General features: G+C 37.5%; 1 protein-coding gene across 1 annotated transcript in view; it reads right to left on the bottom strand.

Moving 5' to 3' along the window:
* The window catches only part of SLC6A15 (solute carrier family 6 member 15), a 47418-nt gene extending 28578 nt beyond the window's left edge, over window positions 1-18840 (bottom strand). Inside the window, exon 1 of the mRNA XM_019918729.3 lies at window positions 18306-18840. The gene's annotated coding sequence lies outside the window, so the exon portion shown is untranslated. The remainder of the gene's footprint in view (window positions 1-18305) is intronic.
* Between the last annotated feature and the right edge of the window lie 310 nt (window positions 18841-19150).

Raw genomic sequence — 19150 nt, 5'->3', positions numbered from 1 at the left:
CAGTAAGGGAGGAATTCAAAGGTTCTTCCTGAGTCTTTTGGGCTTTCATTTTTTCAGCTCAAAGTAATCTGCATGCTGGAGTGGCACATCTTGTGGCAACCTACCCTGAATCCCATCAGACACAAACATTAATGAAACATACAATATCTGCTTTTAACGAGCTTATATCTACTATAGAGAAAGGTGCATCCCAAATAACTGCACCACGCTGCACAATGTAAATGACCCAACATCCTTACAATAGGAGAGACCAGGAACGTTGGATACAAGTGAACTTAGAGTTGAGCAGAAATGGAGTGGGCCACAACAAACATAAGGAAAAACATAAACAGATTCAGGAAGTGGTAAAAATTTGTGATATTTGTGTGTACATTCTCTCAAACAACTCAAGAACAACACTGCCATCACCTTGGCATTTTCCCCTTTCTCCATTTCTGTTTGCATTATATCTCACCTCCTTTCTCTATTCAGATACAGACCAAGTAAGTACACACGGCATATCTACGAACCAATGAGACTATTCTTTTTTTTAATTGAAGTAGAGCTGATTTACAATATTGTTTTAGTTTTAGGTGTACAGCACAGTTGCTTGCTTTGTTTTGTTTTTGCAGATTATATTCCATTATGGGTTATTATAAGATATTGGGTGTAATTCCCTGTGCTATACAGTAAATCCTGATCGCTTATCTATTTTATGTATAGTAGTTTGTTAATCCCATATGCCTAATTTGTCCCTCCCTGACTCCCCTTTGGTAACCATAAGTTTGTTTTCTATGTTTGTGAGTTTGTTTCTCTTCTGTATTCATTTGTATTATTTTTCAGATTCCACATATAAGTCATATCATTTGGTGTTTGTCTTTCTCTGTCTGGCTTACTTGACTAAGCATAATATTCTCTAGGTCCATCCATGTTGCTGCAAATGGCAATATTTCATTCCTTTTTATAGCTGAGTAATATAGTGTGTGTGTGTGTGTGTGTGTGTGTGTGTGTGTGTGTGTGTGTGTATACCACATCTTCTTAAGCCAATTGTCTGTTGATGGGCACTTGGGTTTCTTCCATGTCTTGGCTACTGTAAATAGTACTGCTTTAAACATTGGGTTCATGTATCTTGTCAAAGTAGAGTTTTCCATTTTTCTGGATATATACCCAGGAGTAGAATTACTGGATCATATGTTAGCTCTATTTTTAGTTTTTTTAAGGAACGTCAATACTGTTTTCTACAGTGGCTGCACTAATTTACATCCCCACCAACAGAGTACAAGGGTTCCCTTTTTTTCCACATCCTCTGCAACATTTATTTGTAGACTTTTTGATAATAGCCATTGTGTCCAGTATGAAGTTGTCTATTTTAAAAAGTGACTAAACATATGAGAGCTTCTCCTCAAAATTGGATCAGGAAGCTTTAAAAATGATATCCCAAGAATTCTATCATTCACTGCTAGAAAAAAAATGGAATTCTTTGACGGAACTGCTGTTAGATTTACATTAAAAGTCAGAGAAAGAGTCTGTCATACTTTATCTTATAATCTTAATGAAAAAGACAGGGTGCTGGGTAACGCAATGAAAAGAAAAATTCTTTAACTTAACCATATAACTATTCATCATTTTTAGGTTTGTATGTGTTTCATTGTTTCCAAAATTAAAATATATACTCTAAGAAAATACACTCATTAAGATCTGGTGAAGATTAACAGGAAGACTGTGAAGGAAAGTCTGAAAGAGAAGCATTCCCAAAATATTCTGAATAGTAGACATATCTCTGGAATAACTGAAAAACTTCTCATGGTGACTATTTTGAAGAGGCCAACACGGGTTGGATACAGAAATAGTTTCATGCAGTTAGGGATTATGTATGTTTAATTTGTACTATTTCCCCCTAGAGCTCAGTAATTATTAGTTGAATAGATGGATAAATATAACCACTGAAAAACTGAAATAAGCTAATTTTCCAAATAGTTTTTGCTGGAAGAAAACAACCTGACATATAAGAAATTGTGATTTGTGAGACATGAATTATCTAAAGGTCTACATTTTTTGGATCATCTAATGATAAACTGTTTGCATAATAACTTTACTGATACATGGATAAGAGCATTTGTTTTAATCTGACAAGCTTGGAGTTATGCCATAGCTCTTTTACTTAGTTGTGTAACTTCTCATAGTTATATGACTCTTAACTTAGTTTCCTCAATAGACATTGGTCTGTTACTCCTTTTGCTTTTTTCCATGCAAATAGAAAGGTAAGGAATGTATTGAAGTTTAAAGACATTACAGTAAAATCACCCACCATTTCATGAAGAAAAAATTTAAAAGACAGTGTTATTCATGAGTCTCCCTCAAATTAATTATCTGAAAATTGTTGTATTTCTTCTACAGATTTCTAGTCTTTGCAGGAAAAAAATTAAAAATAACATCTTTGGCCACTGTTGCATATTTTTTACATATCCAATGAATAATCATACATAGGATATCTTTTGGCATAGTTTAGTTTAAAAATTCCTGTCAGACTACCCAAAGTTCACATTCTTATGAAAAAAAAAATCAATGTCTAATGGAAACAAAATTTAAATGCAACTTTCTATTTTAAATGCCTAAAATGTACTTAACTACATATACAGATTTATAATGCAATAATCTTAGGCAACCTTTACAAAATTTAAAACTTAAAAAGTGATGCTAAATATGTATTTGCATGCATTTAGAGTTCCTTTTCTATTATAAGCAAAAAAAAAGAAATGATAGTACATTAATATTATCACAAGTAAAATCATTTACATTCTCTTATCTCACTTTGTTTCTCCCACCTCCTGCTCCTGTCTGGGACGGCTATAGGAAAATATTGGGTGGGGTTGCAGTAACATTGAAGTTTCCACAGTAACACGTAAGTCTTGGGGGAAAATGTATATCTCTTCTTCAATAGGCCATAAGCTCTACTTGGAGAATGACATTATCTTACCAATCTCACATTCTCAATGTTTAAATTTGTCTGTCAAATAAATGAACTGAAGTATGACAGAATAATATTGTATAATAACTACAAGTATTTTACATTATTACACGTTTGGTTGTTTTTTCGTTTTTTGCCTTTTACCCCAAGTCCCTATATTTACTGAGTCAGAGTCATATCTTTCTTATATAGCTGCTGCATATAGCCAAAAGATATAAATGCAGTTTCTGAGTGGATTTGTAAAAACCTAGTATATGAGACAATTTGAAAGCCAAATTAATTTCAAAATTTTCAAGATCCAACTTTTCTGAAAGAGAAATTTTTTAGGAATGCCAAAAGCTTGCCTGAAGAACTTAGCCCGTAAAAGTATGCCATAAACAAAGATTTAAACGTGTAATCGACTATTGCCAAAAGTGTATTACTGTTACTACGAAGCAGGAATGTCCAGGGAGGATGTGAAGTAGTGGGTGATAAATTTTTCATATTCTACCGGTCACATGGGCAGTAGGATAATCAGAATCAATTAACTGCACAGTCCCTGCCAAGTTATCACCATCCACTCCTGGGAGAGTAAAGTTGGCAACAAGCTATCATATTGCTCTTCACCTGTACCTAGGAGTTGCATTAGCTGTCCTCATCACTAACTGATAAGGGCCTCCTGTCTACAACGGAGTAACAGGTGAGAGCAGGGGTCAAGAAAATACTGCCCATGAATCTAATACAACCCACGGTCTGATTTTGTAAATAAAATTTTATTGGAACATAGTCATGCCCACACATTTACATATCTCCTGTGGTTAATTTTGTGCTGCAACAACTGAATCACTTTGTATGGATTGCAAAGCCTAAAATATTTACTATTGAAAAAATTTGACAACCACTGTTCCAGAGATTAAATCTGAATTGAAGATGCAGAGTGCCCCCGATCACTCCATCTATGTTTCATTTGCACGGCACTAATTTTTTTATTACATGGTGTGACAAGATAGACATCTCCCCATTCAAAAAGGAGATTATTTAGTAAGTAACTATGAGATTATGAGTAATTATGAGATTAATTGCTAAGAATGAAAAAGTTTTACATAGAAACAGGGAGATGGAGGGGTAGTAGTTGAGAGGGAAACAAAAGCAAAAGATAAATGTAGAATATATATCAGGAAACAGAATAGAATAAAACACAAAATACTAAAAGATAAAATAGCAGACTTTTGCTAAGACTTGTATTATTTAATAATAATAATAATGTAGAACGGTCAACACTGAGAAATTACTAGTATGGAGATTCCTAGGGATTTCAAGCAGAAGTAGAAAGGAGAAATAAGCCCAGGACATTCAATCACCTCTATAAAAACTAAGAGAAAAAAATACTTGATCTTCAGTTTTTATACTCAAGTACTTTGTATTCCAATTATAAATGTCGCAAATATTCTCATCCATAAAAGATCTGATGAGCCCTAATGGGGAGAAAGAGGGACAGGCTACATGATCATGAAATTTAGCCAATCGAGACAGAGACCCGTGTTAAACGACAGACGTGAACATTAATTTAAACAAGGAAATAAGGTTCAAAATCTATAAGAATTATGTTGAGGAGAAAAATATAAATTAAAATCCAAAGATAACCTGACTAACAAAATCAGGAATTTAAACGGGAGAAAGAAAGAAAGAAAGGTATGAGAATGTTCTCATCTTTCATAGCAGAAAGATGAGGATTAAACTGTAATGAGGATTAAATTGACAGTATCAATTTAGGATACAGTCTAAATATGAAACTCATAGTCCAAAAAAGGATAATGACCCCACTTCTTCATGTGTTTGTATAATCCTTCTTATTTACTTTTAATGAGATCTTGTAGGAATTAATATTTATTGCTGTGAAAAGATATGTGTTGGTGCCAAACATTTACTTATTTATTTATTTTTTTGGCTGCATTGGGTCTTCATTGCTGCGCGCGGGCTTTCTCTAGTTGTGGCAAGCAGGGGCTACTCTTTGTTGCAGTGCACTGGCTTCTCAATGCGGTGGCTTCTCTTGTTGCGGAGCATGGGCTCTAGGTGCGTGGGCTTCAGTAGTTGTGGCACGTGGGCTCAGTAGTTGTGGTTCGCAGGCTCTAGAGTGCAGGCTCAGTAGTTGTGGCCCACGGACTTAGTTGCTCCGCGGCATGTGGGATCTTACTGGACTACAGCTCGAACCCATGTCCCCTGCATTGGCAGGTAGATTCTTAACCACTGTGCCACCAGGGAAGGCCATGGTGCCAAACATTTATATCTAGGTTCTAGAGACAGACTGAGTTCAAATCCAAACTCTATCACTTATGGTTTTATGACCTTGGCTAAATTACTTAGTTATCTAATAATAAAGTGCTTGGATAAACGCAAACACATTGAGAGTACTCAATATATGTTTTCTTTTTACTATGATTATCGCCCTCTTATATTTGTATTATATTACAACTTCATTCAATTAAGGATAATGTGAGTCCAGAGCCAATGCTACATGTTTCAGGTGTCTTAACACCACTTTTTTATAAAACCAGTTTTCTATCTCTGCATAATAAATTACCTCAAAATTTAATAGCTTAGCAAACAAAAACTGTCTTTGCTCATGATTTTGTGGATTAGCAATTTGAGCTAGGCTTAAATGGTCAGTTGTTTTGCTTCTCTTGACTTGGGTCACTTCTGCTCTGCAGTCACCTGTCAACTCGAGTGGAGGAGGATGGCCTAAGAGGGTCTCAAATCACATTCTGGCAGGGACAGCCTATCAGCCAGAGCACTTTGGTCCTCCTACACGTAGTCTCTCCAAAATGCGAGCTCCAGCTTGTTCACATTATAAGCTTAGAGTTCCAACTCTAGCCCAAAGGGGTAAGCCCAACACACAAGTTCTAGTAAAGCCTGTTTGTGTCACATTTGCTGATGTCTCACTGACCAAAGCAAGTCACACAGCTAAGTCCAGATGACCCAAGAGTAAATAAACTCCATGTTTTGATGGAAGGAACAACAAAGTCAATTTGCTAAAGGTATGAGTAGAGGGAAGAGAGAAATACTGCCACCATTTTTGAGAATAATCTGCATTTGTCCAGTTAGATTTCCTCTCCCTGGATTTTGAACCTTGAGGAGAAGAACAAAGAGATCAAAAAGTTGGCATCTCATTTAATTCCAAAGGGATTATGCCCAGGCTGTAACTACTACCATAGTGATGGATCCTGGATCCAGTTTTCAGAACTGTTTTCATTCTTGCCCTTTTCCATCTTATTGCCAAGCACCCCATTGTTTCTTTGAGTCCTTGCAACCCTGCCAATATTTCTTTTTTTTTCCCTCATAGCCAGCATCAGTTTCTGCAGCTTGCAAAGAACCTTATTATATACCTATTATAAATGTAAACCTATTATAAATATAAAACAATTGGTGTCTTCCCACTTATCTATTCTATATAGGGAGTTACATACATTTAAAATGTTGAAAATGTTACATTATTTAAGTTTGGACTTATCTTTATATTTTTCTCATTCTCCCATTTTTGTATTGCTTTAATATCTTCATGAGTAACTTTTCAGAAAAAAAATCTATTTTAAATACTTAAAGCTAGATTCAAAACCTTTTAAAATCAACATAATAAAATTTTAACTTGTGGTTCTCAAGCCTAACCATTTTTAATGTGTTTTTCCTTTCTTAAGATTGTTTCATTGCCTCTCCACATAAATTTTGAAATCAGCTTGTCAGTTTCTACCCAAAATAAAACAGTCTGCTGGAATTTTGAATGGGATTACATTGATTCTATAGACCCATTTGTGGAGCACTCACATCTTAAAAAATTGAGTTTTCCAATCTATGAACTTGCTATATCTTTCCATTTATTTGTATCTGCTTTAATTTCTCTCCAGAAAAAAGTGATTTTTTTAAATACAAGCTATATACCCTGCAACAATGCTAAATCAAGTTGTTATTTTTAAAGATTCCTTAGGATTTTTATATAGACAATATGTCATTGGTAAATAAAGATAGTTTAGCTTTGTCTTATTGTTTGCCTTTAATTTCTTTTTCTTGAGTTATTTTCTGGCTAGGACATCCACCAAAATTTTGAACAGAAGTGTTAAGAGCAGATTTCTTCATCTATGCCCCAATGTTAGTGGGGAAGTACTCAATATTTTACTGTTAGGTACAATGTTAATTATGGATTTTTTCATCAGGTCCTTTTATCTGTTTAGAAGTTTCTTTTATTCCTAGTTCAGTGATTTTTTTTTTTTGAATCATGAATACCTGTTGAATTTTGTCACATAATTTCCTGCTTTTATTAAGATAATCACATAACTTCTTAATCTGTTAATATAGAGTATTATATTGATTGATTGGTTTTGTATCTTTTATTATGGGATAAACCCCACTTACTCTAGATGTATTACCCTTTTAATATATCACTGAATTTATTTGCTAATATTTTGGTAAGGATTTTTTTCAACTACATTCATGGGAACATGGATCTGTAAAATTTTTTTTCTTATATTTTACTTCTCTGGTTTTGGTGGACTCCTTAATAGAGTTCTGAAATGGCCTCTCTTTTATTTTCTGAGAGACTATATGTAGGATTGGTTTTATTTCTTCCTAAAATGTTTGGCAGCATTCACCAATAAAGCCATCTGGGCCTGGAGTTTTCTTTTATGGAATATTTTCAATTAAAAATTCAATTTATTTTATTGATATACAGCTACTTAGGTTTTCTTTCTCTTGCTATGTTAGTTTTGGTAAGTTGTGCTTTTCAAGGAATTTATATCATCTAAATTGTCAAATTTATTGGCACAAAGTGATTCATAATAGTCCCTAGTGTTTTTTAACACCTGCAGGATTTTTAGTCTTATCTCATTTTTTATCCCTGCTATTGGTAATAGGTGTTTTCTCTGCTTTTGTCTTGATTATTCTTGCTAAAAATTTCACTATAGAGTTAACTCAAAATAGAAAGAATTCACTATAGAATTAACAGAGTTCTTACTCCATCTTTCCAGACTTTTAAACTACTATTGTTACAACATCTTTTGAAGTTATGTTATATTAGACATTAATAAATGTTTCCAGTGAAAATATGCAAAACCCTAAAATAGCAGGCAGACACTTGCATCTTAGATATGAGAGATGACTCAAACAGACATGCCTGTGCTGGCTAATTACTAGCATTTTCCACAATCTTAATATTCTATAATAAAGAACTAGAACAACAGTGAATTATCTCCCTGACTTGGACAAATTCAAATTTTACTGAATAAAGTTTTCTTTAAATATGAACCAATTCTGAACATTGAATCTGAAATTCATTGTGAATTCAAATGAAATATATTTTTTCATAGTCTAATGTATAAGGTAAAAAGTAAAGACTATTTGAACAAAAATAAAATGTTGAACCATATTGAAATACCCAAGAAAAAAAAGGCACATGTTAAGAAGTTTACAGTTATGAAATTATCACCATAGAAAAAGACAAAATTTGGTAACATAATGAAATAATGATTTTAACAAATAATACAAAAAATATTCAACCATATAGAATTCCACCTAAGCATTTATTTTGCAAATTATATCTCTTTATATAAAATGTCTGCATTAAGCAAAAAGATAACAAAAAAAATCACAGAATCAATCAAAAGGAGGAGAACATTTTTACAAGTGAAATACAAAGTCACAACTTACACTTGGTAACATACGTTTTGCCCAAAAATGTGGACTATAACACATCTATCAGAATGGCTAAAATAAATAGATAAATAAATAAATAAATAAATAAATAAATAATGACACCAAAAGCTGGTGAGGATGTGAAGAAACTAGATCAATCATATATTGCTGATAGAAATGTAAAATAGTATAGCCACTCTAAAAAATAGTTGGCAGTTACTTTTAACACTAATAATAGAGTTACCATTGTGACCATCATTTTGCACTCTTAGGCATATATCCCAGAGAAATAAAAACTTATTTTCAAGCAGAAACTTGTACATAAATGTTCATAAAAGCTTTATTCATAATAGCCCCAAACTGAAAACTACCCAAACGTCCTTCAATGGGTGAATGGTTAAACAAACCAGAGTACGTCCATATCATGCAATATCAGGCATAAAAAGGAAAGAACTATTGATACATGCAACAACCTGGATAAACTTTAAGGGAATGATGCTAAATGGGGGAGAGAAAGCCAGTTTGAAAAGGATACATATTTCATGATTCCATTTATATTACATTTGTGAAATTAGATAATGACATAGATGAACCACAGAACAGTGGTTGCTAGGAGTTATGGTACAGAAGGACAGGTGGGTGTGCTATAAAAAGGTAGCACAGGAGAATCTTGTGAGATGTACCATTTAGTATCTTCATTGTGATAAGGGTTGCATGAGGCTATACATGTGATAAAATTGCAAAGAACAATACATACATACACACACATACAGAAAAAATGACTGCATAATCTGGAAAAGCTCTATGAATTTTGCCAATATCAATATGCTGGTTTTGATATTGTACTGTATTTTTATATAAGATTATAAAGTGGGGGAGGCTAAGCGAAGGTTACCCAGGACCTCCCTTTGCACCTTCTTGTGAGCTTGCAATTATTTCAAAGTTAATTATAATTATACAGCAATTCCCAGAAATTGAAATGTATTTTTGTTGACTTCTATAAACCAAGGACAGATCTTAAATTTTATTTAACTAAGTCTTTCAAAAGGCCTTTTAAACATTTTGAAAATATACAAAAAGTCTTTTAAACATTTAAAATTTTATTGAGAACACCTCAGATTTAGGCACTGTATTCATTTCCTGAGGGTGCTGTAACAAATTCAGATTTAGTGGCTTGAAACAACAGAAATCTGATCTTTCAAAGCTCTGGAAGCCAGAGATTTGAAATCTGTTTCAGTGAACCGAAATCAAGGTGTTGTCAGGTCTGCAGTCCCTCAGGAGGCCCTAGGGGAAAGTCTGTTCTTCGCCTCTTCTAGCTTCTGGGGCTGCCGGTGTTCCTTCACTCATAGCCACATCACTCCAGTCCATACCTCCATAGTCACATTGCCTCCTCCTCTTCTATGTGTGTCTAATCTCCTCTGCCTCTTTCATATAAGGACATCTGAGATGGCATGGCATATAGGGCCCACCTGGACATTCTAGGATAACCTCTTCATCTGAAGATAATTTCTGCAACAAGTCTTTTTCCAACTAAGGTAACAGTCACAAGTGCCAGGAATTAAGAGGTAGACAAATCTTCAGGAGCTATTATTAGCCTCCTGCAGGCACATTCTATTGTATTACACTTATTTCTATATTTGTATTATCATGCCTTATGGAAAAAATGAATTTGAAAGCATTCAACATGCTTCATTGTCATCATCATAGAATGTCAAGTATGATCTCTCTTAGATGTTTCCTATAATAGATAGCAAACACAAATGTTAACAATTCTTCCCAATGCTGTATTATCCCTGTTACTCATCTCATTAATAAGATGGAGTCTATTTCCCCTTCTTTTAATTCTGGGCTGGCCTTGAACTTCTTTGACCATTAGAATGCAGAAGTGACACTATGCAAATGTCACTAGGCCTCAGGAAGCCTGGCAGTTTCTGCTTTGACTCTTTTGGAAGCCAGACACAATATAAAAAATGTCCACCTGCCCTGTTAGAAATCCCACATGGAAAGTGAGAGAGACACTCTATCAACCACCTGTTGTACCAGCCATCTGAGCTAAACCCACAAGAACAAGAACAAAGATGTTGACATTCTAGCCCCAGTTGAATAGCCAGCTAATACCAACTAGAAATATCAACTAGAACAGATGAAGCACCTAGCTGAGCCCAACCAACACAGAGGATAATGAAAAATAATAAATCATTATTGTTTAAAGTCACTACAATCCCAGGAAGGTAACAGAGGGTGAATGCTTCAATATAACGTTGTTTCAAACCTACTAAAAAAAAAAACAAAAAATGGATAGTTTGTTATGTAGCATATGTACTAACTACCTAATGGGGGAGAGAAATTGAATAGTCACTGAATTTAACTGAAAGTAAAAATACTTAATTAAATTTGAAATATTGTCCAAGGAACCATTCACAGTGGGGCTAGACCTGTGTAAAAAAAGGTGTGGTTTAGGTTTTTAAATCCATGCAGTGATTCTCTTGTAACCACAAGATAAATATTAGCCTTGAAAGACACGTTTAGTTACCCTAATGTAAAGCTCCATAAGGTCGATTTTACGCTTTTGTATATCATTTTATATATCAGAAATGAAACAAGGATTATAAGAAAACCTGCAGACATCAAAATGACCATACAGAAATACTAGCAAAAACTCTACACACGTAAATCTTGACAACTTAGTTGAAATAGGCTAATTCCTTGAAAAACACAAACTACCACAACTTACCCAACATAAAACAGGTCATTTAATATCCATATAACTATTTAGAAACATGAATGCATTATTTTAAAACTCTCACAAAAGAAACCAGGCCCAGATGGTTTCACTGGAGAATCCCACCTAACATTTAAGAAACAATTAACACAAACTCTGCACAATCTCTTCCAGACAATAGAAGATGATAGAACACTTCGCAGTTCATTTTATTAAGTCAGTATTACTCTGAATCCAAAACCATACAAAGATAGTACCAGAATAAAACAAACAAAAAACTATATATATCTTTTGTGAATAAAGACAAAAACTTCCTTAACACAATATTAGAAAACAGAATTCAGTGCTATATAATAAGAATTGTACCCCATGACCAAGTGGGTCTTATTCTAGGTACACAGGCTTGTTCAATATTCAAAAACGAATAATGTAATATTTTCCCTGAAGCTCAGGAACAAGACAAGAATGTCTATTCACATACTTTTATTCAGTGTAGTACTGGAAGTTCTAGCCAGGGCAGTAAGGCAAGAAAAGGAAATATAAGGCACATAGATTGGAAAGGAAGAAAGAAAATTTTCCATATATGTAGACATCCTGATTGTCTATATTGAAAATACCAAGGAATCTACAAAATATGAACAGTACTTCTATACTGAATACTTCAACTGATGAAAGAAATCTAAGAAGACCTAAATATATGGACAGACATACCATGTTCACGGACTGAAAGACTCAACACAGTAAATATGTCAATTCTCCCTAAATTGGTATACAGGTTTAAGGCAATTCCTATAAAATCCCAGCAAAAATTTTTGTAGATATAGATTATTCTAAATTTATATAAAATGTCAAAAAACTAAGATAGCTACAACAATTTCAAAATGGAAGAATGAAGTAGGAGGAATCTTTCTACCTTATTTGAAGACTTATATAGCTACAGTGATAAAGACTGTGTGAGGTTGACAGAAGGACAGACAAATAGATCAATGAAACAGAAGAGAGTACCCATAAGTAGGTCCACACAAATACATCCAACTGATTTTTGACAAAGGTGCAAAAGCAATTTCAGTAGAGAAAGGATAGCCCTTTCAACAAATAGCTCTGGAACAATTGGGCATTCCCAAGCAAATATAGCCTGGACCTAAATTTCATACCTTATACAAAAACAACTCAAAATGAATCACGGACTTAAATGTAAAACATCAAACTATAAACCTTTTAAAAAGAAATCATCAGAAAATATTTTGAGATCTAGAGCTAAGCAAAGAATTCTTAGACATAAAACCAAAAGCAGAATCCATCAGAGCAAAAATTGGTAAAATGGACTTCAAAATTTAAAAATTTGCTCTGTGAAAGAACCTATCAAGTGGATGAAAAAAATAAGCTAAAGACTGGGAGAAAACATTTGCAGACCACAACCCCAAGAAAAAAAAAACAGTATTTAGGATCTATAAGAACTCATAAACATCATCAATTAAAAATAATTTAGAAAATGGACAAAGGACATAAAGGGACATTTCACTGAATATGATGTCTGGATGGCAAATGAGCACATGAAATGAGGTTTGACATTATCAGCCATTAGCAATGGTAACTAAAACTACAATGCGATGTCACTACATACTTATCGGGATGGCTAAAATAGAAAGACAACCAAATTCTGGCAAGGATATGGAGAAAACTGGATCATTCATACATTGCTGGTGAGAATGTAAAATGGTACAGCTCTCCAGAAAACAAAACATGCAACTACCATATAATCCAGCAATTGCCCTCCTGGGCATGTATGCTGTAGAAATGAAAATTTAGCTTCCATAAAACCTGTGAACAAGTTTCTATAGCAGCTTTATTCATAACAACCCTAAACTGGAAAGAACTCAGGTGTCATTCAATGGGTGAATGGTTAAACAGACTCTGGTAAATCCATACCGTGGAGTACTACTCAGAAATAAAAACAAACCACTAATACACACAACAGCTTAGATGAATCTATAGACAATATGCTGAGTGGAAAAAGCCAATTCCAAAAGGTTGCACATTATATGATTCTACTTACATAACATTCTTAAAAAGACAAAACAACAAACATGAATAATAGGTTAGTGGTCACCACGATTTAAGGAGAGGCTGGGGACAGGACTGAAGTGGTTATGCTTATGAAAGGGCCACACAGGGATCCTTATAGTGATGGAACTCTGTAACTTTGCTTTATCAATGTCAGTATTCTGATTATGATGTCATAGTATAGATTTGCAAAAGGTTACACTTGCAGAAAACTGCATAGAGGGCATGCAAGAACTCTCTGTGTTATTTCTTATAATTATATATTATCTTATATAATTATTTCTTAACAACTTCATATGAATCTATAACCATCTCAAATTTTTTTTAAAAAAAACCTTAGTCAACTCACTAAAAAATGTGCATTTTTATGCTGATATAACCAGTTAATTTTAGTGAATCCACTAAATCTCATCTGCTGTTCTAATACAATTTTATTACTAAGAATATTCAATGTAGGAAACTTTCCCATAAATTCAGAAACTACAAAAATCATGGACCCAAAAGATCCATTGACTTTTTTTTTTTTTTCGGTACGCGGGCCTCTCACTGTCGCGGCCTCTCTCGCCGCGGAGCACAGGCCCCGGACGCGCAGGCTCAGCGGCCATGGCTCACAGGCCCAGCGGCTCCGCGGCATGTGGGATCTTCCCAGACCGGATCCCAGACCGGGGCACGAACCCGTGTCCCCTGCATCGGCAGGCGGACTCTCAACCACTGCGCCACCAGGGAAGCCCCTCCATTGACTTTTATACCTTACTCATTTGATGGCATCTGATGCCTGGCTACTGTTCTCCCAAGAGTACTTTTTATATACTACTGTTTTCACTTTAGAATATGTTTAAATTTATATTTAGAATAAATAATACAATAATATGGTGGGTATAGAGTGAAAAATATCTTCCCACTCTTTTTCCCCAGCACATCTAATCCCACCCCTATCTCTCTATAAGTCACCAAAGTCCTCCACAGATATTTGGTATATATTCAAGCTAATATGTATGTTCAGGCTAATATGTGTTTTCTTTCCACCTTCCCAACCTTTTTCTTTTTACACCACTGTTACTATATACTATATGAAACATAATTCTGCATCTTGGTTTTTCACTTTAAAAATCTTTAAAACCTTTTGCTCTCAATACAATATTGTGTTTTTTTAAATGATCGTATGGGTATGTCATATATTACTGTGTTTTTTAAAATGATTGTATGAGTATGTCATATATCGGTCATTTCTGACCCTTTGCTTCAATGTTCAAGCAACTCACTTTGTATATCTGACATTTACATATCTGTAGAATAAATTCCTAGAAGCGGAACTGCTTGATCAAAAGTTTGTGCTTTTATAATTTTGGTAAATATTGACAAATGACCCTTTATAAAAGCTGTCTCAATTTGTACTACCACAAGCAAAGTATGAAAGTGCCTGGTTCCCTCTGCCTTCTTCTTTAACATCTTTATTGGAGTATAATTGCTTTACAATGTCATGTTAGTTGCTGCTATATAACAAAGTGAACCAGCTATATGTATACATATATCCCCATATCCCTTCCCTCTTGCATCTCCCTCCCACCCTCCCTATTCCACCCCTCTAGGTGGACACAGAGCACTGAACTGATCTCCCTGTGCTATGCAGCTGCTTCCCACCAGCTATCTATTTTACATTTGGTAATGTATATATGTCCATGCCACTCTCTCACTTCATCCCAGCTTACGCTTCCCCCTCCCCGTGTCCTCAAGTCCATTCTCTACGTCGTCTGCGTCTTTATCAGTGAGTAATATTTTTGATCTTTGCCAATCTGATAGGTGAAGAAGCTCCCAGGTTAAGCATTCTGTTCAAAGATAACAATTAATCTTATGTGAAAGGATACCTTAGCGCGTCAATCACAAGGAAATAAACTGAACTTCGAGACTGAAAACAGCTCTCTCCTATATCAAGTGGTACCGTGCATTTAATACCACCCTGTAGCCCAGTCTCTAGGGTTTCCTGTTCACCAAGAAATATGAGACAATCATTACTGGTCAAAGTTAATGTATAAGCAGATAAATTTGTTTATTAAAAAATTATTTACTCAATATATCCAGAAGAGTAGTTAGGACTTGTTTTAATTTATAGGGCAAACTGGAAATAAATCTAAAGATGCCTGCTATGTAACCTTGAATGCTTTCACGCATCAGACTACACCCATGGATTTTTGTTAATAATGCAATCTGCTCAGAAACTATTTTAAAATCGACTCTGCATAGGAAATTATTATTACAGCCAATCATGCATATGTATGCAGTAATAAAGGGGTTAACACACTCTCCAAAGGAAGTTGAGAAGTAAATTGAGAAGTAAAGGCTTTCTGTGCTTTTGATCATCAACAGTCTCTTTCAGGTCTATCATTCTAAGTCAATGATTTTTTAATTACCTGGATGATAACCCCAGAGTTCAAAGGAATGCAAAATTCTTACCAATTAAAACAAAAGTTTTGTCATGACAGGACAAGTATATTTTCTAACATGTACAAAATAAAATTTGAACTGTGATCACTGGGTAAACTAACGCTCATCAAGTTTAGGTTTTAGTAATTATTCTAACTTATTTTAAAATTTCAACTACTGACAACTAAGCATCTCACCTGATTATTGGTATCTCAAACAGCTATGATCCAATTTAAAAATTCTTTACTATTTGCTATGGTTTGAATGTTTGTGTCCTCCCCCCATCCCATATATGTTGAAATTCTAACCCCAAAGTGATGGTATTAGAAGTTGAGGCTTTGGGGGGTTAATATGAGATGCTAGAGAACTAACTAGCCCCTTCGACCACGTGAGAACACAGTGAGAAAGCACCCTCTATGAACCGCGAAGCAGACTCCCACCAGACACGGAATCTGCTGGCACCTTGATCTTGGACCAGCCTCCAGAAGTGTGAGAAATACATTTCTGTTCATTATAGGCCACCCAGTTTATGGTAATTTGTTATAGCAACCTGAACTAGACTGAGATAGTATTTCTTATTTACTTTATTAATTGGATAACAGAGCACTTATTTCCTAAAAACATATGTGAACATCTTTCTTAACGCCATTAAAATACAATATCTTGAGTTACATATATTGGAATATAAAGTAATTCTTGAATCAAATATACAACGTGCAATCAGAAAAAGAAAACTTGTCAACAAATGATGACATTCTCTTCCTTTCACAACAACATTAATTCCTATCTTTCTGCAAAAAAAGAATACACTGAATTTTCTTTTCATTTGGAGGAAAATGGTCAACGAATTCAGTAATACACTGATAATATATTTTAAGCTAACAAATATACATGGATCGCTGGTCATGTAAGACACAAAGCCCACTCATTTTCGCAAAAATAAAATAGACAATTTTGATGGTTGAATACTCCGAATTTAATGAGAGAAATACACACATTAAATACCTACTACAAGTCAAATCCAATACTATGCGTTGAAGACAGAAGCAGGAGTGTATCTCAGCAGCATTCTTGCAGAACTGAGGCTGGGTGGGGTAAGGAGCTCTTCACGGGGTTGTTCGTCAGAGAATGATATTTCTTAAAGCAAACACATTGTTCCCTGTGTTTCGGGAAAGCAACCAGGCAATGACAGGTATAAAATAGCTTTAAAAACGGGGAGACGAGAAGCCCAAATGTAGCACAGAACGCAAACGCTTCGGTCCTCTTGTGTTTCTGGGCAGTGGACCAAACAAACGGTGCAGACTGAGACTGGGTCTACCTTTAAGACCTGGAGGGGAAACGGCCGGCCTAGGGGAAACGGTCGCAGTCTCATTTGCATAAGCACCCAAACACTGCTGACGTCACGGCGCCCAGTGCGGACCCCGCCCCTTCTTACTCCACTGTTTCCCCGCTAGGGAAGAGAACGGAAAACGGAAAGAAGAGCTCAGCACCGGAGAGCGCGAACCTGTGGGCTTCCCTCTCCGCGAACGAGCAGCAAACGCCGCTTTTCCGCTTAACGGAAAAGCATTCCAGCCACTGCGGCCTCTGAGACCGGGTAGGTCATAACTGTCCCCAGGACAGCTCGAGCGTTTTTAATCCATTCGTATTTATAAGGCGCGTTACTGACTGAAAGTCTACCTCTATACTCAAAACGGTCCTCTACCCAGGCCACGCACAAACGAGCCGAGTTCATGAAACGTAGAAACGGTCTCCCATCCTCTCCTTAAAATCCCGGCGCCAACACCCTCACCACCACATCCTCAAATCCCTGGATGCGCAGAAACACACAGGCTGTGCTTTCTCCGAGAGCCGCGTGCCTTGTGCGGGAGAAAGGCCCACTTCAGGACCATTTAACGCAGGATACCTCAGGCAAAAGGGAACTGGGGTCACGTGAAAACACACCGCCTTGGGCAGTCGCCTTCGGCAGTTGCAAAAGCAACCAGAAGAGAACAAGGAATGAGGTTGGCTCCTCTCCCTGCCCCACCCTAACCTGTACGAGGATCAGCTTCCAACTCACCGAGAGCCCTGGAAGCGTCTCGCTCCGTCCCGACCCTGGCAACTTTCCGACTTGCCTCAGGCGGACCCCGCCCTTCGGCCAACCCTGACTGGACTTGGAAACGACTAGTCTTTCGGGGATGCTGTGGTCACGGCAGGAAGGAAGAAGGATGGCGGCACGTTTCGACCCATGTGCTTCCCGTTACACACCGCTTCTAGGCCCCCCGATTGTGCACAGGTGCAGGACGCAGAGCCCGAAGGGTCGCCCGCTGAGCCCAGCTTCGCCCTCCTGGGTTTCTGGAGCCGCCCTACCTCCCCTCACCCCCGGACACAGGCTGAGCCCTTCCCGGGATCCATCCATCAATTCCGCTCCCTTCCCCGGCCCCGAGCTCCAGGGTGCCTCACGGTGAGCCCCACCCTACCTACACCGTGTCCTTAGCGGTAGAAGCGTGTCCTCACCGTCAGGGTGTCTTGGCCGGCGCCTCTTGCTGTGTCCACGTCCCGACAGTAGCAGCAGTGGCCAAGGGGTCGGGTCCAGGTGACTGACCGAGGCCGCGGGGAGCTGTCTGCAGAGAAGCAGCTGCTGAGGGCGGGCGGGCCCTGGGGCAGGGTGCAGGGGGTCTCTGCCCTGCGGGCTGGCAGGGGACTACTCCTGAGCGCCTGTGTGTCCGCCAGGCGAAGAGCACGAGATGCAGGCGCGCGGGTGTGTGTCAGTGTGTGAGTGAGGGTGTGACGGAGGCGCCCACGTGCCCGGCCCGCCAGAGCTGCGGCCGCCAACAGGCTGCGGGGGAGGGGGAGGCTGCGGGCGCCTGGGGGACGCGAGCCAGGTCTCCAGGCCCGGCGCCGCACCTCCCCGCCCCGCCGCCCCTTGACGCAGAGGCCGCTGCGACTGCCTCGCTGCGTCCTCCCTGCGCTCCCGGCGGGGGACGGGAGGGACTCCGGGAAGCCGGCTTCAGAGCAAAACAAAACAAATCCCCCCGCGCCATCCCGTACTCCCCCAACCTACGCAACCGAAAGGATGGGCATCACTTGCCCGCCCCCACCACTGCCACCCCGCCTTTGTCCCAGCCGGGATAACAATAGAAATGGTCCTACCTTACACCGTTTGAATATTTTCCGAACGTCGGGGACCGAACTAGAAGCAGTGAATGACCCAGAGAACACTCTTCCCTAGCTTTCTTTCCCAGCCTGCCATTTACATCTCTCGCAAAAGGAAAGCACTCTGGGCATTTGCTTCTCCATCAAACGGTGGCCTGATAGCGCTCAGTGATTCTGGCCAAATGATGAAAGGCTCTTTTAAGGAG

Source organism: Tursiops truncatus, chromosome 11 (genome assembly GCF_011762595.2).
Source record: "Tursiops truncatus isolate mTurTru1 chromosome 11, mTurTru1.mat.Y, whole genome shotgun sequence".
NCBI lineage: Eukaryota > Metazoa > Chordata > Mammalia > Artiodactyla > Delphinidae > Tursiops > Tursiops truncatus.
Note: the sequence above shows the minus strand (reverse complement) of the source record. Positions and strands in the feature narration are given on the sequence as shown.